We start from the raw sequence: 21,465 nt of genomic DNA, 5'->3' as shown, positions 1-21,465 counted from the left end.
TCGGGTCTTTCACGTTGTAAAACATCCCAAGGCAACTCAGTCACACTCTGCCCCAATCTCTCTGTCTCTCAATCTCTTTCTCTCTCTCCCTCTGTCTCTCTCTCTCTCTGTCTCTCTATCACTTTCTCTCTGTCGCTCACTGTCTCTCGAGCCGGAAGGGGTTAGAGAGGGGGAAGGGGAAAGTCAGAAGGGAAAGGAGAGAGAGAGAGAGAGAGAGGGAGGGGAGAGATTGAGGAGTGAGTGGAGAGAGAGGAGCGGAGAGTGGGAAGGGGAGAAAGCGGGGGAAAGGAACAGGGAGAGGGAAGGAGTGAGTGAGAGTGGGAAGGGGAGATCGAGAGAGAGAGAGATGGAGAGAGAGCGGAGCGTGTCAGTCGTTGTTATTACATCGATAGTCCACTAGGTGGGGCTCTATTAGAGGAAGAGAGAGGGAAGGGGAGAGTGAGGGGAAGGAGTGAGAGAGAGGGAAGGGGAGAGTGAGGGGAAGGAGTGAGAGAGAGGGAAGGGGAGAGTGAGGGAAAGGAGTGATAGAGAGGGAAGGGGAGAGTGAGGGGAAGGAGTGAGAGAGAGGGAAGGGGAGAGAGAGGGGAAGGAGTGAGAGAGAGGGAAGGGGAGAGTGACGGGAAGGAGTGAGAGAGAGGGAAGGGGAGAGTGAGGGGAAGGAGTGAGAGAGAGGGAAGGGGAGAGTGAGGGGAATGAGTGAGAGAGAGGGAAGGGGAGAGTGAGGGGAAGGAGTGAGAGAGAGGGAAGGGGAGAGTGAGGGGAAGGAGTGAGAGAGAGACGGGGAAGAGGACAGTGAGGTGAAGGAGTGAGGGAGAGGGAAGGGGAGAGTGAGGGGAAGGAGTGAGAGAGAGGGAAGGGGAGAGTGTGGGGAAGGAGTGAGAGAGAGACGGGGAAGAGGAGAGACAGAGGGAACAACAACAATAATGTATATTTATATAGCGCCTTTAACGTAGTGAAACGTCCCAAGCTGCTCCACAGGAGGATTATGGGATAAACATTTGACACCGAGCCACAAAAGTAGAAATTAGCGCAGGTGAAGAGGTCGGTTTTAAGGAGCGTCTTGAAGGAAGAAAGAGAGGTAGAGAGGCGGAGAGGTTTAGGGAGGGAGTTCCAGAGCTTGGGGCTCAGGCAACAGAAGGCCCGGCCACCGATGGTGGAGCGATTATAATCAGGGATAGTCAGAGGGCAGAATTAGAGGAGTGCAGACATCTCGGGGGGTTGTGGGGCCGGAGGGAATTACAGAGATAGGGAGGGATGTAGGGGCTGGAGGAGGTTAAAGAGATAGGGAGTAGTGAGGGGCCATGGAGGGATTTGTAAACAAGGATGAGAATTTTGAAATCGAGGCATTGCTTATCCGGGAGCCAATGTAGGGCAGAGAGCACAGGGGGTGATGGGTGAGCGGGACTCGGTGCGAGTTAGGAAACGGGGGCAGTGAGCACAGTGGGTGATGGGTGAGCGGGACTCGGTGTGAGTTAGGACACGGGGCAGTGAGCACAGTGGGTGATGGGTGAGCGGGACTCGGTGCGAGTTAGGACATGGGGGCAGTGAGCACAGTGGGTGATGGGTGAGCGGGACTCGGTGTGAGTTAGGACACGGGGCAGTGAGCACAGTGGGTGATGGGTGAGCAGGACTCGGTGCGAGTTAGGACACGGGGCAGCGAGCACAGGGGGTGATGGGTGAGCGGGACTCGATGCGAGTTAGGACACGGGGCAGTGAGCACAGGGGGTGATGGGTGAGCGGGACTCGGTGCGAGTTAGGACACGGGGTCAGCGAGCACAGGGGGTGATGGGTGAGCGGGACTGGGTGTGAGTTAGGACACGGGGCAGCGAGCACAGTGGGTGATGGGGGAGCGGGACTCGGTGCGAGTTAGGACACGGGGCAGTGAGCACGGGGTGATGGGTGAGTGGGACTGGGTGCGAGTTAGGACACAGGGGCAGCGAGCACAGTGGGTGATGGGTGAGTGGGACTCGGTGCGAGTTAGGACACGGGGCAGCGAGCACAGGGGGTGATGGGTGAGCGGGACTGGGTGTGAGTTAGGACACAGGGGCAGCGAGCACAGCGGGTGATGGGTGAGTGGGACTCGGTGCGAGTTAGGACACGGGGTCAGTCGAGTTTTGGATCACCTCGAGTTTATATTGGGGTAGAATGTGGGAAGAATTGAGAGACAGGGGGAAGGGGAGTGAGAGGTGGAGAGCGGAAGGGGGAGAGAGAGAGAGACAGGAAAGGATAGAGAGTGGGTGTGGCAAGGGAGGGGGGAGACGGGCAAAGTGAGATAGCGGGAAAGGGGGTAAAAGATGCAGAATGGGGGTCGACAGAGAGAGATTTGGATGGAGAGAAAGTGTAATAGAGACGACAACCTGTTGTTCCAGGGTCGGTATCAGAGCAGTTTAATATTTATAATTAAAGCCCTTGTTAATTGACGGTGAATTTAAATATTGAGCTAATTTAGAGTATGCCCCAGTGAGATTTGAACCCACGACCCTGATTTACTAGACCAGAGCTCTAACCCCTGAGCTATAGAACCACCTGTTTTGGGAAACGCAGGGTAAGGAGCAGGAAAGAGAGGGGAAGGGAAAAGAGAGAGTGGAAGGAGTGAGAGAGAGGGGGAAGGGGAAATAGAGGGAGAGGGAAGGGTGGCGATGGAGTGAGTGAGAGAGGATAATGGATGAGAGCGGAAGGGGAGAGTAAGTGATGGAAGGGGAGAGAGGGGAAGGGGAGAGGGGGGAAGGGGAGAGAGATGGGAAGCCAAGAGAGGGAGGAGGCAAGGGAGAGAGAAAGGAAGGGGAGAGAGAGGGAGAACGGGAGACTCTGAAAAGAAAGGGAAAAGAGAGAAAGGAGGGGAGGGAGGGAGGTGGAGAGTGAAAAGGCGAGGGGAAGGGGAGAGAGGGTGGTGAGACTGGGTTGGCGAAAGAGACAGAGTGAGCGGAAAGAGGGGGTGAGAGAGTGGATAGCGGAGAGAGAGGGTGAGGCGAGGGAGGGGGAAAGGGGGAGAAGGGAATGAGTGAGAGACGGGAAAGCGATAAAAAGGTGTAGAACGGGTCGTGATGGGGAAGGGAGAGAGAGAGAGAGTGTCAGAGACACAAGAAGGAGGAGAGAGGGGGGATCCTGTTGTTGCAGGGACAGTCTTGGAGCTGTTTGATATTTATAATTAAAGCCCTTGTGAATTGACAGTGAATTTAAATACTGAGCTAATTTTAAGTCGGCCCCAGTGACTTTTGATCTCACGACCCCTGGTTTACGAGACCAGTGCTCTAACCCCTGAGCTATGGAGCCACCTGCTATGGGAAAGACAGGGGAAGGAGCAGGAAAGAGAGGGGAAGGGAAAAGAGAGAGTGGAAGGAGTGAGAGAGAGGGGGAAGGGGAGAGAGATCGGAAAGAGAGAGAGGGAGGAGGCAGGGGAGACTCCTGCCTCCGTCTCTTCAATATTCGCCTCTCAACATCGATATATCGGGTCTTTCACGTAGTAAAACATCCCAAGGCAACTCAGTCACACTCTGCCCCAATCTCTCTGTCTCTCAATCTCTTTCTCTCTCTCCCTCTGTCTCTCTCTCTCTCTGTCTCTCTCTCTCTCTGTCTCTCTATCACTTTCTCTCTGTCGCTCACTGTCTCTCGAGCCGGAAGGAGGTAGAGAGGGGGAAGGGGAAAGTAAGAAGGGAAAGGAAGAGAGAGAGAGAGGGAGGAGAGAGATTGAGGAGTGAGTGGAGAGAGAGGAGCGGAGAGTGGGAAGGGGAGAAAGCGGGGGAAAGGAACAGCGTGAGGGAAGGAGAGAGTGAGAGGGGGAAGGGGAGAGAGGGAGAGAGAGAGAGATGGAGAGAGAGCGGAGCGTGTCAGTAGTTGTTATTACATCGATAGTCCACTAGGTGGGGCTCTATTAGAGGAAGAGAGAGGGAACGGGAGAGTGAGGGGAAGGAGTGAGAGAGATGGAAGGGGAGAGTGAGGGGAAGGAGTGAGAGAGAGGGAAGGGGAGAGTGAGGGAAAGGAGAGATAGAGAGGGAAAGGGAGAGTGAGGGGAAGGAGTGAGAGAGAGGGAAGGGGAGAGAGAGGGGAAGGAGTGAGAGAGAGGGAAAGGGAGAGTGAGGGGAAGGAGTGAGAGAGAGGGAAGGGGAGAGTGAGGGGAAGGAGTGAGAGAGAGGGAAGGGGAGAGTGAGGGGAAGGAGTGAGAGAGAGATGGAGAAGAGGAGAGTGAGGGGAAGGAGTGAGAGAGAGGGAAGGGGAGAGTGAGGGGAAGGAGTGAGAGAGAGGGAAGGGGAGAGTGAGGGGAACGAGTTAGAGAGAGGGAAGGTGAGAGTGAGGGGAAGGAGTGAGAGAGAGGGAAGGGGAGAGTGAGGGGAAGGAGTGAGAAAGAGACAGAGAAGAGGAGAGTGAGGGGAAGGATTGAGAGAGAGGGAAGGGGAGAGTGAGGGGAACGAGTTAGAGAGAGGGAAGGGGAGAGTGAGGGGAAGGAGTGAGAGAGAGAGAAGGGGAGAGTGAGGGGAAGGAGTGAGAGAGAGAGGGAAGGGGAGAGTGAGGGGAAGGAGTGAGAGAGAGGGAAGGGGTGAGTGAGGGGAAGGAGTGAGAGAGAGGGAAGGGGAAAGTGAGGGGAAGGAGTGAGAGAGAGGGAAGGGGAGAGTGAGGGGAAGGAGTGAGAGAGAGACGGGGAAGAGGAGAGACAGAGGGAACACCAACAATAATGTATATTTATATAGCGCCTTTAACGTAGTGAAACGTCCCAAGGTGCTCCACAGGAGGATTATGGGATAAAAATTTGACACCGAGCCACAAAAGTAGAAATTAGCGCAGGTGAAGAGGTCGGTTTTAAGGAGAGTCTTGAAGGAGGAAAGAGAGGTAGAGAGGCGGAGAGGTTTAGGGAGGGAGTTCCAGAGCTTGGGGCCCAGGCAACAGAAGGCACGGCCACCGATGGTGGAGCGATTATAATCAGGGATGGTCAGGAGGGCAGATATAGAGGAGTGCAGACATCTCGGGGGGTTGTGGGGCTGGAGGAGGTTACAGAGATAGGGAGGGGTGTAGGGGCTGGCGGTGGTTACAGAGATAGGGAGGGGTGTAGGGGCTGGAGGAGATTACAGAGAAAGGGAGGGTTGTGGGGCTGGAGGAGATTACAGAGATAGGGAGGGGTGTAGGGGCTGGAGGAGATTACAGAGAAAGGGAGGGTTGTGGGGCTGGAGGAGATTACAGAGATAGGGAGGGGTGTAGGGCTGGAGGAGATTACAGAGATAGGGAGGGTTGTGGGGCTGGAGGAGGTTACAGAGATAGGGAGTAGTGAGGGGCCATGCAGGGATTTGTAAACAAGGATGAGAATTTTGAAATCGAGGCATTGCTTAACCGGGAGCCAATGTCGGGCAGTGAGCACAGGGGGAGATGGGTGAACGGGACTCGGTGTGAGTTAGGACACGGGGCAGTGAGCACAGAGGGTGATGGGTGAGTGGGACGCGGTGCGAGTTAGGACACGGGGCAGTGAGCACAGTGGGTGATGGGTGAGCGGGACTCGGTGCGAGTTAGGACACGGGGTCAGCGAGCACAGGGGGAGATGGGTGAGCGGGACTGGGTGCGAGTTAGGACACGGGGGCAGTGAGCACAGGGGGTGATGGGTGAGTGGGACTCGGTGTGAGTTAGGACACGGGGCAGTGAGCACAGGGGGTGATGGGTGAGTGGGACTCGGTGCGAGTTAGGACACGGGGTCAGTGAGCACAGTGGGTGATGGGTGAGTGGGACTGGGTGTGAGTTAGGACACGGGGCAGTGAGCACAGGGGGTGATGGGTGAGCGGGACTCGGTGCGAGTTAGGACACGGGGGCAGTGAGCACAGGGGGTGATGGGTGAGCAGGACTGCGTGTGAGTTCGGACACGCGGCAGCGAGCACAGGGGGTGATGGGTGAGCGGGACTGGGTGTGAGTTAGGACACAGGGTCAGTGAGCACAGTGGGTGATGGGTGAGTGGGACTGGGTGTGAGTTAGGACACAGGGTCAGCGAGCACAGGGGGTGATGGGTGAGCGGGACTGGGTGTGAGTTAGGACACGGGGCAGTGAGCACAGCGGGTGATGGGTGAGCGGGACTTGGTGTGAGTTAGGACACGGGGCAGTGAGCACAGGGGGTGATGGGTGAGCGGGACTCGGTGTGAGTTAGGACACGGGGTCAGCGAGCACAGGGGGTGATGGGTGAGTGGGACTGGGTGTGAGTTAGGACATGGGGCAGCGAGCACAGGGGGTGATGGGTGAGCGGGACTGGGTGTGAGTTAGGACACAGGGTCAGTGAGCACAGGGGGTGATGGGTGAGCGGGACTGGGTGTGAGTTAGGACACGGGTCAGTGAGCACAGCGGGTGATGGGTGAGCGGGACTGGGTGTGAGTTCGGACACGGGGCAGTGAGCACAGAGGGTGATGGGTGAGTGGGACTCGGTGCGAGTTAGGACACGGGGTCAGCCGAGTTTTGGATCACCTCTAGTTTATATTGGGGTAGAATGTGGGAAGAATTGAGAGACAGGGGGAAGGGGAGTGAGAGGTGGGGAGCGGAAAGGGGAGAGAGAGAGACAGGAAAGGATAGAGAGTGGGTGTGGCAAGGGAGGGGGGAGACGGGCAAAGCGAGATCGCGGGAAAGGGGGTAAAAGATGCAGAATGGGGGAAGGCAGAGAGAGATTTGGATGGAGAGAAAGTGTAATAGAGACGACAACCTGTTGTTCCAGGGTCGGTATCAGAGCAGTTTAATATTTATAATTAAAGCCCTTGTTAATTGACGGTGAATTTATATATTGAGCTAATTTTGAGTAAGCCCCAGTGAGATTTGAACCCACGACCCTGATTTACTAGACCAGTGCTCTAACCCCTGAGCTATGGAACCACCTGTTTTGGGAAACGCAGGGTAAGGAGCAGGAAAGAGAGGGGAAGGGAAAAGAGAGAGTGGAAGGAGTGAGAGAGAGGGGGAAGGGGAAATAGAGGGAGAGGGAAGGGTGGCGATGGAGTGAGTGAGAGAGGATAATGGATGAGAGCGGAAGGGGAGAGTAAGTGATGGAAGGGGAGAGAGGGGAAGGGGAGAGGGGGGAAGGGGAGAGAGATGGGAAGGCAAGAGAGGGAGGAGGCAAGGGAGAGAGAAAGGAAAGGGAGAGAGAGGGAGAACGGGAGACTCTGAAAAGAAAGGGAAAAGAGAGCGAGAGAGGAAGGAGGGGAGGGAGGGAAGTGGAGAGTGAAAAGGCGAGGGGAAGGGGAGAGAGGGTGGAGAGACTGGGTTGGCGAAAGAGACAGAGTGAGCGGAGAGAGGGGGTGAGAGAGTGGATAGCGGAGAGAGAGGGTGAGGCGAGGGAGGGGGAAAGGGGGAGAAGCGAATGAGTGAGAGACGGGAAAGCGATAAAAAGGTGTAGAACGGGTCGTGATGGGGAAGGGAGAGAGAGATTTGGAAAGGGAGAGAGAGTGTCAGAGACACAAGAAGGAGGAGAGAGGAGAGGAGCCTGTTGTTCCAGGGACAGTCTCAGAGCTGTTTAATATTTATAACTAAAGTCCTTGCTCATTGACAGTGAATTTAAACACTGAGCTCATTTTGAATAGACCCCAGTGAGATTTGAACTCATGACCGCTGGTTTACTAGACCAGTGCTCTAACCCCTGAGCTGTGGAGCCACCTGCTCTGGGAACTCCGGGGAAGGAGCAGGAAAGTGAGGGGAAGGGAAAAGAGAGAGTGGAAGGATTAAGAGAGAGGGGGAAGGGGAGAGAGTGGAAGGAGTGAGAGAGAGGGGGAAGGGGAGAGAGATCGGAAAGAGAGAGAGGGAGGAGGCAGGGGAGACTCCTGCCTCCGTCTCTTCAATATTCACTTCTCAACATCGATATATCGGGTCTTTCACGTAGTAAAACATCCCAAGGCAACTCAGTCACACTCTGCCCCAATCTCTCTGTCTCTCAATCTCTTTCTCTCTCTCTCTCTGTCTCTCTCTCTCTCTGTCTCTCTATCACTTTCTCTCTGTCGCTCACTGTCTCTCGAGCCGGAAGGGGTTAGCGAGGGGGAAGGGGAAAGTCAGAAGGGAAAGGAGAGAGAGAGAGAGAGAGGGAGGAGAGAGATTGAGGAGTGAGTGGAGAGAGAGGAGCGGAGAGTGGGAAGGGGAGAAAGCGGGGAAAAGGGACAGGGAGAGGGAAGGAGTGAGTGAGAGGGGGACGGGGAGAGAGGGAGAGAGAGAGATGGAGAGAGAGAGGTGCATGTCAGTAGTTGTTATTACATCGATAGTCCACTAGGTGGGGCTCTATTAGAGGAAGAGAGAGGGAACGGGAGAGTGAGGGGAAGGAGTGAGAGAGAGGGAAGTGGAGAGTGAGGGGAGGGAGTGAGAGAGAGGGAAGGGGAGAGTCAGGGGAAGGAGTGAGAGAGAGGGAAGGGTGAGTAAGGAGAAGGAGTGAGAGAGAGGGAAGGGGAGAGTCAGGGGAATGAGTGAGAGAGAGGGAAGCAAAGTGTGAGGGGAAGGAGTGAGAGAGAGAGTGAGGGGAAGGAGTGAAAGAGAGATGGGGAAGAGGAGAGTGAGGTGAAGGAGTGAGAGAGAGGGAAGGGGAGAGTGAGGGGAAGGAGTGAGAGTCAGGGAAGGGGAGAGTGAGGGGAAGGAGTGAGAGAGACGGGGAGAGTGAGGGGAAGGAGTGAGAGAGAGACGGGGAAGAGGAGAGTGAGGTGAAGGAGTGAGAGAGAGGGAAGGGGAGAGTGAGGGGAAGGAGTGAGAGAGAGGGAAGGGGAGAGTGAGGGGAAGGAGTGAGAGAGAGGGAAGGGGAGAGTGAGGGGAAGGAGTGAGAGAGAGACGGGGAAGAGGAGAGACAGAGGGAACACCAACAATAATGTATATTTATATAGCGCCTTTAACGTAGTGAAACGTCCCAGGGTGCTCCACAGGAGGATTATGGGATAAAAATTTGACACCGAGCCACAAAAGTAGAAATTAGCGCAGGTGAATAGGTCGGTTTTAAGGAGAGTCTTGAAGGAGGAAAGAGAGGTAGAGAGGCGGAGAGGTTTCGGGAGGGAGTTCCAGCGCTTGGGGCCCAGGCAACAGAAGGCAAGGCCACCGATGGTGGAGCGATTATAATCAGGGATGGTCAGGAGGGCAGAATTCGAGGAGTGCAGACATCAGGACATTAGGAACAGGAGTAGGCCATCTAGCCCCTTGAGCCTGCTCCGCCATTCAATGATTGTGGGGTTACAGAGATGGGGAGGGTTGTGGGAAGTTACAGAGATAGGGAGGGTTGTGGGGCTGGAGGAGGTTACAGAGATAGTGAGTGGTGAGGGGCCATGGAGTGATTTGTAAACAAGGATGAGAATTTTGAAATCGAGGCATTTCTTAACCGGGAGCCAATGTAGTGCAGCGAGCACAGGGGGAGATGGGTGAGCGGGACTCGGTGCGAGTTAGGACATGGGGCAGTGAGCACAGGGGGAGATGGGTGAGCGGGACTCGGTGCGAGTTAGAACACGGGGCAGCCGAGTTTTGGATCACTTCTAGTTTATATTGGGTAGAATGTCGAAAGAAGTGTGAGAGAGGATAGTGAGTGTGGCGAGGTCAGGGCAAGGGAAATGAGTGAGAGACAGGGAAAGCAAGCAATTTGGAAGGGGAGAGAGAGTTGAAGAGACACAAGAAGGACACAAGACTGACCATTCCTCATTCTTCAAACACACAGCACTAACTGGGGAATGACCCACAACCCAGGGCAGGTGGTTCCATAGCTCAGGGGTTAGAGCACTGGTCTTGTAAACCAGTGGTTGTGGGTACAAATCTCACTGAGGCTGACTCAAAATTAGTTTAGTATTTAAATTCACTGTCAATTAACAAGGGCTTTAATTATAAATATTAAACAGTTCCCAGACTGACTCTGGAACTACAAGCACTGTCTTGTCCACATTAAAAGATTACCACATTTAGATTGTACTTGAAGTGCTGTAACCTGCAGATATACAGACCGAAAGCTAGAAAGTGGGATTAGGCTTGTTCGGTGGGTGTGGATACAGTGGGCCAAAATGGGTTTCTGCCTTATTCCCTTCTCACTCAATCTCTCGACCTGACTCTCTGTCTGTCTCTTACATCATCATCATCATCATAGGCAGTCCCTGGGAATAGAGGAGAACTTCCGTTGCCTGCGCTTGGTCTCTGCACGCTCTCGGCGATGAGACTTGTGGTGCTCAGCGCCCTCCCGGATGCACTTCCTCCACTCCGGGCGGACTGGTCTTTGGGCCCAGGGACTCCCAGGTGTAGGTGGGGATGTTGCACTTTATCAGGGGAGGCTTTGAGGGTGTCCCTTGTAACGTTTCCTCTGTCCACCTTTGTCTCGTTTGCCGTGTGGGAGTTCCGATTCGAGCGCTTGCTTTGGGGAGTCTCGTGTCTGGGGACCATGCGGACAATGTGGCCCTGCCCAGCGGAGCTGGTCAAGCAGGAAGGAGCAGGAAGGTACACAAGCAGGAGGTAGAAAGAGGAAGCAAAAGGACAAACAGAGAGACGGAAGAGGCGCTGCAGAGAACGGATAGAAGGAGAACCGACCGGTCACGGAACCAACAACCACAAACCTACAATAACTACAGCCAGGAATGGCGATTGTATGTCTTCAGTCGATTTCTCTCAGCAGTCTCGTCCTGTAGTTTTTAGTCGGTTTTTTGTTGTGTAATAAAACGGACCCTGGGTTAAGCCTAAAATTTTGTTCCATGTGTTGTCCTCTCCCCACTAGAAGTTCCGAGGTCTAACAATCAGTGAACAACACACACCCCGACACACTCTCTCTCTGTCTCTCAAGGGGGAAGGGCAGAGAGAGAGAGGAGGGAGGGGAGAGAGAGGAAGAAAGGCCGAGGGTGAAAAGGGTAAAGGGAAAGTGAGAACGAGAGGGGACGGGGAGAGGGAGGGGGAATGGGAGAGAAAGAAAGAGAGAAAGAGGAGGAAAGGGAAAAAGGCAGAGAGGATGGGTAGAGAAAGAGGGGGAAGGAAAGACAGAGGAAGTGGAGAGTGGGAAGGGTGAGAAAGACAGTGCAAGGGAGTAAGCGGGACTGGGAGAGAGAAAGGGGAAGGAGAGTGAATGGAATGAGAGAGAAATATAAAGGGCAGTGATGGGGAAGGCAGAGAGAGAGGAATTGAGAGCCTGGAGTTCCAGGATCTGTCTTGGAGCTGTTTAATATTTATAATTACAGTCCTTGTTAATTGGCAGTGTATTTAAATACTGAGCAACCCCAGTGAGATTTGAAACAACGACCACTGGTTTACGAGACCAGTGCTCTAACCCCTGAGCTATGGAACCACCAGCCCTGGGCTGTGGGTCATTCCCCAGTTAGTGCTGTGTGTTTGAAGAATGTGGAGGGGTCAGTGAAACGCTCAGATTGTGTCTCATCCCCGACTCCTGCCTCCGTCTCTTCAATATTCGCCTCTCAACATCGATATATCGGGTCTTTCACGTATAAAACATCCCAAGGCAACTCAGTCACACTCTGTCCCAATCTCTCTGTCTCTCTCTGTCTCTCTCTCATTCTCTGCCTCTCTCTCTCTCTCTCTCCGTGTCTCCCTCACTTTTTCTCTGCTTCTGGATGGGGAAGGGGAGAGAGAAAAGGAGAGGGGAAGAGATAGAGGGGGAGGGGGGAGAGGGGGGAAGGAGTGAGAGAGATAGGGGGAAGGGGAAAGAGAAAAAAGGAACCTGTTGTTCCAGGGTCGGTTTTGGAGCTGGTTAATATTTATAATTAAAGCCCTTGCTAGTTGACCATGAATTTAAATACTGAGCTAATTTTGAGTGGGCCCTCGGGATATTTGAACCCACGACTACTGGTTTAACAAGACCATAGCTCTAACCCCCGAGTTATGGAGCCACCTGCCTTGGCCTGGCTCTCTGTGTCTCTCTCTCTCGTTCTCTCTGTCTCTCACTTTCTCTCTGTCTCTCGAGAGGGAAGGGGAGAGAGGAGGAGAGGGAGAAAGAGAGGGGTTAAGGGAGAGAGGGAGGGGAGAGATAGAGGGGGAAGGCGAGAGAGAATGGTACGGTGAGGGAATGGGGGAAAGAGAGGGGGAAGGGAAACATAGAAACATAGACATAGAAACATAGAAACATAGAAAATAGGTACAGGAGTAGGCCATTCGGCCCTTCGAGCCTGCACCACCATTCAATGAGTTCATGGCTGATCATGCAACTTCAGTACCCCATTCCTGCTTTCTCACCATACCCCTTGATCCCCCTAGTAGTAAGGACTACATCTAACTCCCTTTTGAATAGATTGAGTGCATTGGCCTCAACTACTTTCTGTGGTAGAGAATTCCACAGGTTCACCATTCTCTGGGTGAAGAAGTTTCTCCTCATCTCAGTCCTAAATGGCTTACCCCTTATCCTTAGACTGTGACCCCTGGTTCCGGACTTCCCCAACATTGGGAACATTCTTCCTGCATCTAACATGTCTAAACCCGTCAGAATTTTAAACGTTTCTATGAGGTCCCCTCTCATTCTTCTGAACTCCAGTGAATACAAGCCCAGTTGATCCAGTATTTCTTGATATGTCAGTCCCGCCATCCCAGGAATCGGTCTGGTGAACCTTCGCTGCACTCCCTCAATAGCAAGAATGTCCTTCCTCAGGTTAGGAGACCAAAACTGTACACAATACTCCAGGTGTGGCCTCACCAAGGCCCTGTACAACTGCAGTAACACCTCCCTGCCCCTGTACTCAAATCCCCTCGCTATGAAGGCCAACATGCCATTTGCTTTCTTAACCGCCTGCTGTACCTGCATGCCAACCTTCAATGACTGATGTACCATGACACACAGGTCTCGTTGCACCTCCCCTTTTCCTAATCTGCCGCCATTCAGATAATAGTCTGTCTCTCTGTTTTTACCACCAAAGTAGATAACCTCACATTTATCCACATTATACTTCATCTGCCATGCATTTGCCCACTCACCTAACCTATCCAAGTCACTCTGCAGCCTCATAGCATCCTCCTCGCAGCTCACACTGCCACCCAACTTAGTGTCATCCGCAAATTTGGAGATACTACATTTAATCCCCTGGTCTAAATCATTAATGTACAATGTAAACAGCTGGGGCCCCAGCACAGAACCTTGCAGTACCCCACTAGTCACTGCCTGCCATTCTGAAAAGTACCCATTTACTCCTACTCTTTGCTTCCTGTCTGACAACCAGTTCTCAATCCACGTCAGCACACTACCCCCAATCCCATGTGCTTTAACTTTGCACATGGGATTGGGGTAGTGTGCTGAGAGGGGAAAGGGGAGATAGACAGAGAGGGGAGTGGAGAGTGAGAAGGGAGGGGCAAAGGGGAGAGCGAGAGGGGGTCGTGAGAGGGGAAGGAGTGACAGAGAGAGAGGGTGAAGAGAGAGTGAAGGGTAAGGAAGGGAGAGGGGAGAGAGAAGGAGGGGGTTGGAGAGAGATAGAGGTGGAAGGAAAGGGAGAGGAAGGGGAGGGGAGGAAGGGGGAGAGAAAGGGGGAGTGAGAAAGGGGGAAGGAGAGTGAGTGGAGGAGAGAGAGAGAGAGCGGGACACAGGAGAGACAGAGGAGGAAAGAAATGGAGCGGGGGAACGGGAGAGGATGGGTAGAGAGGGACGGAAATAGAGAGGGGGAAGGGAAGAGAGAGGAATTGGAGAGTGGGAAGGGAGGGCGAGAGACAGGGGACGGGGGGAAAGGGAGACAGGGAGAGGGGGGAAAGGGGGACAGGGAGAGGGGGGAAAGGGGGACAGGGAGAGGGGGGAAGGAGAGCGAGAGAAGAAAAATAAAAGGCAGTGATGGGGAAGGCAGAGAGAGAGATCAAGAGCCTGCAGTTTGAGGGTTGGTCTTGGAGCTGTTTAATATTTATAATTTAACCCCTTGTTAATTGATGGTGAATTTAAATACTGAGTGAACTTTGATTAGGCCCCAGTCAGATTTGAACTCATAACTGCTGATTTACGAGAGCAGTGCTCTAACCCCTGAGCTATGGAGCCAGCTCCGCTGGGAAAGACCGGGGAAGGAGCAGGAAAGAGAGGGGAAGGGGAGAGAGAGAGAGGGATTGTTTCATCGCAACTTCTCGTCTTGCATTATCTCGGTAACGTTGACGGAAGGATGCGTTTGTCTGGTTGATCACCCCAATGGGAAGGGGAGAGAGAGAGAAAGGACGCAGGGGAGAGAGAGGGAGAAGGTGAGAATCTGAAAGGAAAGAGAAAGGGAGAAGGTGAGGCAATAGGCATGGAAAGCAGATGGAGAACAGTTTGTGATGGGGAAGTGGGAGAGAGTGTGTCAGAGAGACAAGCCTGCTGTTCCAGAATCGGTCTTGGAGCTGGTTAATATTTATAATTAAACCCTTGTTAACTAATGGTGAATTTAAATATTAAGCTAATTTTGAGCAGGACCCAGCCTCGGGTTTACTGGACAAGTGCTCTAACCCGTGAGCTATGGAGCCACCTGCGCTGGGTTTGCTCTCTGTGTCTCTTTCTCTCGTTCTCTCACTTTTTCTCTGTCTCTCGAGGGGGAAGGGGAGAGAGAGGGAGGAAGGTGAGAGCGATGGGGGAGGGGATAGAGAGAGGGGAAGGGGGGGAGAGAGGGAGGGGAAGGGGAGAGAGAGGGAGGAAGGTGAGAGCGATGGGGGAGGGGATAGAGAGAGGGGGAAGGGGGGGAGAGAGGGAGGGGAAGGGGAGAGAGAGGGGAAGGGGAGAGAGAGGGGAAGGGGAGAAAGTGGGGAAGGGGAAAAAGAAGGAATGGGAGTGAGAGGGGGAAGGCGAGAGAGAGGGGAAGGGGAGAGAGAGAGAGAGAGAGAGTGAGGGGAAGGGGAGAGAGAGGGGGAAGGGAAGAGAGAGAGGGGGAAGGGAGAGAGAGGGGGAAGGGGGGAGAGAGAGGGGGAAGGGAGAGAGTGTGGGAAGGGGAGAGAGAGGGGGAAGGGAGAGAGTGTGGGAAGGGGAGAGAGAGGGGGAAGGGGAGAGAGAGGGGAAGGGGAGAGAGAGGGGAAGGGGGGAGAGAGAGGGGAAGGGGGGAGACTGAGGGGGAAGGGGGGAGAGAGAGGGGAAGGGGGGAGAGAGAGGGGGAAGGGGAGAGAGAGAGGGGAAGGGGAGAGGGTGGGGAAGGGGAGAGCAATGGGAGGGGGAGAGAGAGAGGGAATTGGAGAGAGAGAGAGGGGAGAGGGGAATGGGAGAGCAAGGGGGAAGGGGAGAGAGGGGGAAGGGGAGAGAGAGGGGGAAGGGGAGAGAGTGTGGGAAGGGGAGAGAGAGGGGGAAGGGGAGAGAGAGGGGGAAAGGGAGAGAGAGGGGAGAAGGGGAGAGAGAGGGCGAAGGGGAGAGAGAGGGGAAGGGAGAGAGAGAGGGGGAAGGGGAGAGAGAGGGGGAAGGGGAGAGACAGGGGGAAGGGGGAAGAGAGAGAGGGAAGGGGAGAGAGTGTGGGAAGGGGAGAGGGAGGGGGAAGGGGAGAGAGAGGGGAGAAGGGGAGAAGTGGAGAGAGAGGGCGAAGGGGAGAGAGAGGGGAAGGGGAGAGAGAGGGGGAAGGGGAGAGAGAGGGGGAAAGGGAGAGAGAGGGGAGAAGGGGAGAGAGAGGGCGAAGGGGAGAGAGAGGGGAAGGGAGAGAGAGAGGGGAAGGGGAGAAAGAGGGGAGAAGGGGAGAGAGAGGGCGAAGGGGAGAGAGAGGGGAAGGAGAGAGGGGAAGGGGAGAGAGAGGGGAAGGAGAGAGAGGGGAGAGAGAGTGGAAGGAGTGGGAGAGAGGGCAAGGGGAGAGAGGGAGGGGAAGGGCGGGATCGTTTCATCGCGCCTTCTCGTCTCGCGCCATCTCGGTAACGTTGACGGAAGGGTGCGTTTGTCTGGTCGATCACCCCAATGGGAAGGGGAGAGAGAGTGTGGAAGGGAGGAAGGGGGACTGGGAGAGAGAAAGTGGAAGAAGAGAGAGGAAGGACGCAGGGGAGGGAGAGGGAGAAGGGGAGAATCTGAAAGGAAAGCGAAGAGAGAGACAGGGAAGGGAGAGAGGAGGAATGGGAAAGGGAGGGGGGAGAGGGAGAGTGAAAAGGCAGAGGTGGAAGGAGAGAGAGGGAGGAGAGAGTGGGTCAGGAGGGGAGAAAGGGAGAAAGGGAGAGAGGGGGAAGGGGAGAGAGGGTGAGGGGACGGAGTGGGAAGGAGGGAGAGGGGAATGAGTGAGAGACGGGGAAAGCGAGAAAGCAGGAATGAGGTACTGAAGTTACATGATCAGCCATGATATTGAATGGTGGTGCAGGCTCGAAGGGCCGAATGGCCTACTCCTGCACCTAGTTTCTATGTTTCTATGATTCTATGTCCGTTGTACCCCGTAGGGGACCAAACCCGCACTGTGACTCCGGGAGGAGCTCCTCGGCCACAGGGAGAAGACGGTTGAGGAGGACTCTAGCGACGACTTTCCCAGGGGATGATAACAGGGTGGTCTTGGACCTGGCCTGGAGACAACGAAGGTTGAACAGGTTCCCACTGGGTCTGTAGTTTAGTTCCACTCCAACGGGGAGCTTGTTGACTGTGAGGTGGAGCATGGCAGCGAGGAATATTGAGACCCACGGCAATGTGGGTTAGACTCTTAACTGCCCCTGTGAAACGGTCAAGTGAGGCCCTCAGTTGTGTTCAAGAAGGCTGCTCACCACGACCTTCTCCAGGGGCAATTAGGGATGGGCAATAAATGCCGGCCTTGCTATCGACGGCCATATCCCGCAACGAATCTAAAACAAATATCGGTGGCTCTCAGACTGGATATGAAGAAGACTCGGTCACAGACTGGTCACAGAAAGTGAAAGTGCTGTGGGCTGTATTTAAACTGCGAAGTGAGTCGGTTCCTGTTGATGGTGTCGGCCTGTCGCCGATTGACAGCGAGTTCAGGAACAGAAGCCAAAATTGAGTAGGCCCCAGTGAGATTTGAACCCACGACCCCTGGTTTACAAGACCAGTGCTCTAACCCCTGAGCTATGGAGCCACCTGTAACACCAGCTCATGTTTGCTTCTTACTATTGTTAACAAGGAGGTGGGGCCGGAATATAATCATTCTTGGTGATTCATCCCTGAACAATCATTGGAACATGATTGTTTCTCTGTCTCTCGAGAGGGAAGGGGAGAGAGGAGGAAAAGGAGAGAGAGAATGGTATGGTGAGGTAGTGGGAGATCGACAGAGGGGGAGAGTGAAGGAGGCAAATGGACAGAGATCGAGGTGGAAGGACAGGGAGAGAGAGCAAGGCACAGGAGAGACAAGAAATGGAGTGGGGGAAAGGGAGAGAAGAACAATAGAAGGCAGTGAGAGAGATTGAGAGCCTGAAGTTTGAGGGTCAGTCTCAGAGCTATTTAACATTTATGATTAAAGTCCTTGTTAATTGATGGTGAATTTAAATACTGAGCTAATTGTGAGGAGACCCCAGTGAGATTTGAACCCATGATCTCTGGTTTACTCGACCAGTGCTCTAACCCCTGAGCTATGGAGCCAGCTTCTCGAGACAAGTCAGGGGAAGGAGCAGGAAAGAGAGGGGAAGGGAAATGAGAGAGTGGAAGGAGTGAGAGAGAGGGGGAAGGGGAGAGAGTGGGGGAAGGGGAGAGAGTGGGGGAAGGGGAGAGAGTGGGGGAAGGGGAGAGAGTGGGTAAGAAATGAGAGAGAGGGGGAAGGGAAAAGAGAGAGAGAGAGGGGAGAGCGGGGGAATGGGAAAGAGAGGAGGGAGAGGAAGAGTGAAAAGGCTGAGGTGGAAGGGGAGAGAGGGAGGGGAGAGAGGGAGAAAGGGAGAGAGGGCGAAGGTGAGAGGGAGAAGCGAGGGAGGGGGAAGGGGGGAGAGGGGAATGAGTGAGAGACGGGGAAAGCGAGATAGCGGGAAAGGGAGAGAGGGGTAAAAAGATGTAGAACGGGTCGTGATGGGGAAGGGAGTGGGGGAAAGGGAGAGTGAAGGGAAGAGAGGGGAAGGGGAGGCAGGCAGAGAGGGAAGTGGAGAGTGAGAAGGCAGGGGGGAAGGGGAGAATGAGAGGGGGTAGTGAGATGGAAAGGAGTGAGCGAGAGATGGGAAAAGGGAGAGAGGGGGAAGAGAGAATGAAGGGGGACGAGAGAGAGAGGGGGAGGGGAAGGGAGAGAGAGGGGGGAGTGGAGAGAGAGAAGTGGAGAGAAGGGAGGGAGAGAGAGATGGGAGTGGCAGAGAGGGGAAAGCGGAGAGAGGGATAAGAGTGAGAGAGAGAGGAGGGAAGGGAGAGAGAGGAGGAGGAATGAGAGAGCGAAGTGGAGAGAGGGGAGGTGAGAGAGAGATGGGAGTGGAGACAGAGAGGGAAGGGGAGAGTGAGAAGGCGTCATGAGAGGGAAAGGAGTGAGAGAGATGGGAAAAGGGAGAGGGGGGAAGAGAGAGTGAAGGGGAAGGGAGGGAGATAAAATAGCCCAAGGCAACTCAGTCACACTCTGGCTCAATCTCTCTCTATCTCTCTGTCTCTCTCGCTCACTCTCTCTGTCTCTCTCTCTCTCTCGCTCACTCTCTCTGTCTCTCTCTCATTCTCACTTTCTCTGTGTCACTCTCTCTCTCTGTATCTTTTTCACTTTCTTTCTGTCTCGTGAGTGGGAAGGGTAGAGAGAGAGAGAGGAGGGAGGGGAGATAGAGGGGAAGAAAGGCAGAGGGAGAGAGTGAAAATGGTAAAGGGAAAGTGAGAGCGAGAGGGGAATGGGGAGAGAGAGGGAAAGGGAGAGAGAGAGAGGGGAAAGGGAGAGAGAGATGGGGAGGGGAGCGAGAGATGGGAAGGAAATAGAGAAGGGGAAGGTGAGAGAGAGGAAGTGGGGGGTGGGAAGGGAGAGAGAAAGGGGAAGGAGAGTGAGCGAGAAAAATAAAGGGAAATGATAGAGAGAGGAGGAAGGGAAGAGATAAATCAAGAGCCTGCAGTTCCAGGGTCGGTCTCAGAGCTTTTTAATATTTATAATTCAAGCCCTTGTCAATTGATGGTGAATTTAAATACTGAGCTCAGTTTTCGTAGGGCCCAGCTACCTGCTCTGAGCTCTCTCTCTCTCGGAGGAAGGGGACAGAGAGAATGGCAGGGTGAGAGAGTGGGGGGAAGGGAAATGGACAGAGAGAGAAGTGAAGAGGTACAAGAGAGAGAAGGGAGAAAGGGGAGAGCCTGTGGTGACAGGGTCAGTTTCATAATTTACAAATAAAGCTCCTTGTTAATTTAAATACTGAGCTCATTTTGAGCAGGCCTCAGTGAGATTTGAACCCACAACCCCTGGTTTACTAGACCAGTGCTCTAACCCCTGAGCTATGGACCCACCTGCCTTGGGCTGTGGGTCATTCCCCAGTTAGTGCTGTGTGTTTGAAGAATGAGGAGTGGTCAGTGAAACGCTCAGATTGTGTCTCATTCCCCAGACTCCTGCCTCCGTCTCTTCAATATTCGCCTCTCAACATCGATATATCGTGTCTTTCACGTAGTAAAACATCCCAAGGCAACTCAGTCACACTCTCTCCCAATCTCTCTGTCTCTCTGTCTCATTCCCTGCCTCTCACTCTCTCTCCGTGTCTCTCTCACTTATTCTCTGCTTCTGGATGGGGAAAGGGAGAGAGAAAAGGAGAAGAAAAGAGATAGAGGGGGAGGGGGAAGAGATAGAGGGAGAGGGGAGCGAGAGGGGAAGGAGTGACAGAGATAGGGGGAAGGGAAAAGAGGAAAATAAGCCTGTTGTTCCAGGGCACCAGTTCCCACTGTCACAGGACGGGAGAGTGGAGAGCACCAGTTCCCACTGTCACAGGACAGAGAGTGGAGAGCACCAGTTCCCACTGTCACAGGACGGGAGAGTGGAGAGCACCAGTTCCCACTGTCACAGGACAGAGAGTGGAGAGCACCAGTTCCCACTGTCACAGGACAGAGAGTGGAGAGCACCAGTTCCAACTGTCACAGGACAGAGAGTGGAGAACACCAGTTCCCACTGTCACAGGACGGGAGAGTGGAGAGCACCAGTTCCCACTGTCACAGGACAGAGAGTGGAGAACACCAGTTCCCACGGTCACATGAACATCCGGTAGTGCCCACAAAGGAAGTGGAGTGTGGGAAATTGCACTCTGCTTCGATTGAAGGGTGGTAAGGCCAATTCTGCGTCGGGAGCAGGACTTCCACGCTGGGGGGCTAAAATTCCCAGCCCAAGAAGGTTACCACCCCCAAGGTGGGGGCCTGTGCTGGGCGATGAATTGAGAATGGGGCATGGGATTGAGGGGCCACATTGCAGCGAAGGTGTGGGAGGGGCAGGGGGCAATGTGTGTTGGACGGTCGGGCCTGGGGGTTCAGGGGGGTCTGTGCCTCGGTGCTGGGAGTGTTCGGGACTCTGCACAGATGACAATTGGTGGATGTGGTGTGGTTGGCTACGCGGGGGCTGGGTGATTGACATCTGAGTGTGTTTGGCATTTGGGAAGGATTCTGACAGGACGGGCCGTGTTGGGTGCGGGGGGAGCATTCCCAGTGTTGGATGGGTCCGGAGCCAGGGGGCCCGCTCTTGGAATGGGGGTGGGCTGTTTGGGAGAGACATCTTCATTCGGGGAGTTGTTGGTCTGTGGGGTTCCCTGCCACGGAGAGTTATTGATGCCAGTTCATTGGATATGTGCAGGAGGGAGTTGGATGTGGTTTTTTCGGTTGGGGAGGGTCGGGGGGTGATCAGCCAGGTATTTAAACACTAAACTAATTTTTAGTAGGCCTCAGCGAGATTTGAACCCTTGACCTCTGATTTACTAGACTAGTGCTCTAACCCCTGAGCTATGGAACCATCTGCTCTGGGAAAGTCAGCGGAAGGAGCAGGAAAGAGAGGGGAAGGGTAAAGAGAGAGGGGGAAGAGGAGACTGGGAAGAAGAGACAGTGGAAGGGGAGAGAGAGAGAGGGGAAGGGGAGAGAGAGAGTGGCAGGGGAGAAATGGGGAAGGAGAGCGGTTGATGCGAGTGAGGGAAAGGAGGGCGAGACAGGGAAAGCGAAATAGCGGGAAAGGGAGAGAGGGGTAAAAAGAGTTGTGATGGGGAAGGGAAGAATCTGTAGGAAAGGGAGAAGTATTTAAATACTGAGCTAATTTTGAGTAGGCCCCAGTGAGATTTAAACTCACGACCCGCTGATTTACTAGACCAGTGCTCTAACCCCTGAGCTATGGAGCCACCTCCTCTGGTAAAGGCAGGGGCAGGAAGAGGAAAGAGAGGGACAGGGAAAAGAGAGAGTGGAAGATGTTCTGTCTTTAATCAAGAGTCAGACGAGATACTGCAAGCCCAAAGTAAGGTGTGACCTTAGTCCTTTATCACAGGTCTCCAGAGTGCCTCTCCAGCCTGTGAGGCTTCCTTAAGTACAGGTGCTCCCAAGGGATTGTGGGATCCCTTGGGACTCCAGAAGATAAGCCCTCTGGTGGTCAGACATGATAATTACAGGTTTACATTCATAACAACACTTCCCCCCCCGCCCCCTGCCCCAAAGTCAATAGTGTAACTATTAACAATGTGAGTCGATCTGGGGCCTTCCTTGACCTGGTTGATCGTCTCGGTGTGAAAGCTGGTGTTGGTGAATCATTTGCTGGGCCCTCGCTGGGCTGCTGTGCAGCTGGCCTTGCTGGGCTGCTGGGGGGT

The 21,465-nt window shown here is 54.1% G+C and overlaps 7 non-coding genes across 7 annotated transcripts; all 7 read right to left on the bottom strand.

Moving 5' to 3' along the window:
- Nucleotides 1-3,200: 3,200 nt before the first annotated feature.
- trnat-cgu (transfer RNA threonine (anticodon CGU)) lies at nucleotides 3,201-3,273 on the bottom strand. The gene has a single exon. It is a non-coding gene; the product is annotated as a tRNA-Thr (tRNA).
- Nucleotides 3,274-6,756: 3,483 nt separating this feature from the next.
- trnat-agu (transfer RNA threonine (anticodon AGU)) lies at nucleotides 6,757-6,828 on the bottom strand. Its single transcript has one exon. It is a non-coding gene; the product is annotated as a tRNA-Thr (tRNA).
- A 699-nt stretch (nucleotides 6,829-7,527) lies between these two features.
- On the bottom strand, nucleotides 7,528-7,600 carry trnat-agu (transfer RNA threonine (anticodon AGU)). Its single transcript has one exon. It is a non-coding gene; the product is annotated as a tRNA-Thr (tRNA).
- Nucleotides 7,601-16,780: 9,180 nt separating this feature from the next.
- On the bottom strand, nucleotides 16,781-16,853 carry trnat-ugu (transfer RNA threonine (anticodon UGU)). The gene has a single exon. It is a non-coding gene; the product is annotated as a tRNA-Thr (tRNA).
- Nucleotides 16,854-17,280: 427 nt separating this feature from the next.
- Nucleotides 17,281-17,353, bottom strand: trnat-agu (transfer RNA threonine (anticodon AGU)). The gene has a single exon. It is a non-coding gene; the product is annotated as a tRNA-Thr (tRNA).
- A 1,724-nt stretch (nucleotides 17,354-19,077) lies between these two features.
- Nucleotides 19,078-19,151, bottom strand: trnat-agu (transfer RNA threonine (anticodon AGU)). Its single transcript has one exon. It is a non-coding gene; the product is annotated as a tRNA-Thr (tRNA).
- Nucleotides 19,152-20,932: 1,781 nt separating this feature from the next.
- Nucleotides 20,933-21,006, bottom strand: trnat-agu (transfer RNA threonine (anticodon AGU)). The gene has a single exon. It is a non-coding gene; the product is annotated as a tRNA-Thr (tRNA).
- Nucleotides 21,007-21,465: the final 459 nt, after the last annotated feature.

The sequence above is a fragment of the Pristiophorus japonicus genome, unplaced genomic scaffold, assembly GCF_044704955.1.
Source record: "Pristiophorus japonicus isolate sPriJap1 unplaced genomic scaffold, sPriJap1.hap1 HAP1_SCAFFOLD_750, whole genome shotgun sequence".
NCBI lineage: Eukaryota > Metazoa > Chordata > Chondrichthyes > Pristiophoridae > Pristiophorus > Pristiophorus japonicus.
Note: the sequence above shows the minus strand (reverse complement) of the source record. Positions and strands in the feature narration are given on the sequence as shown.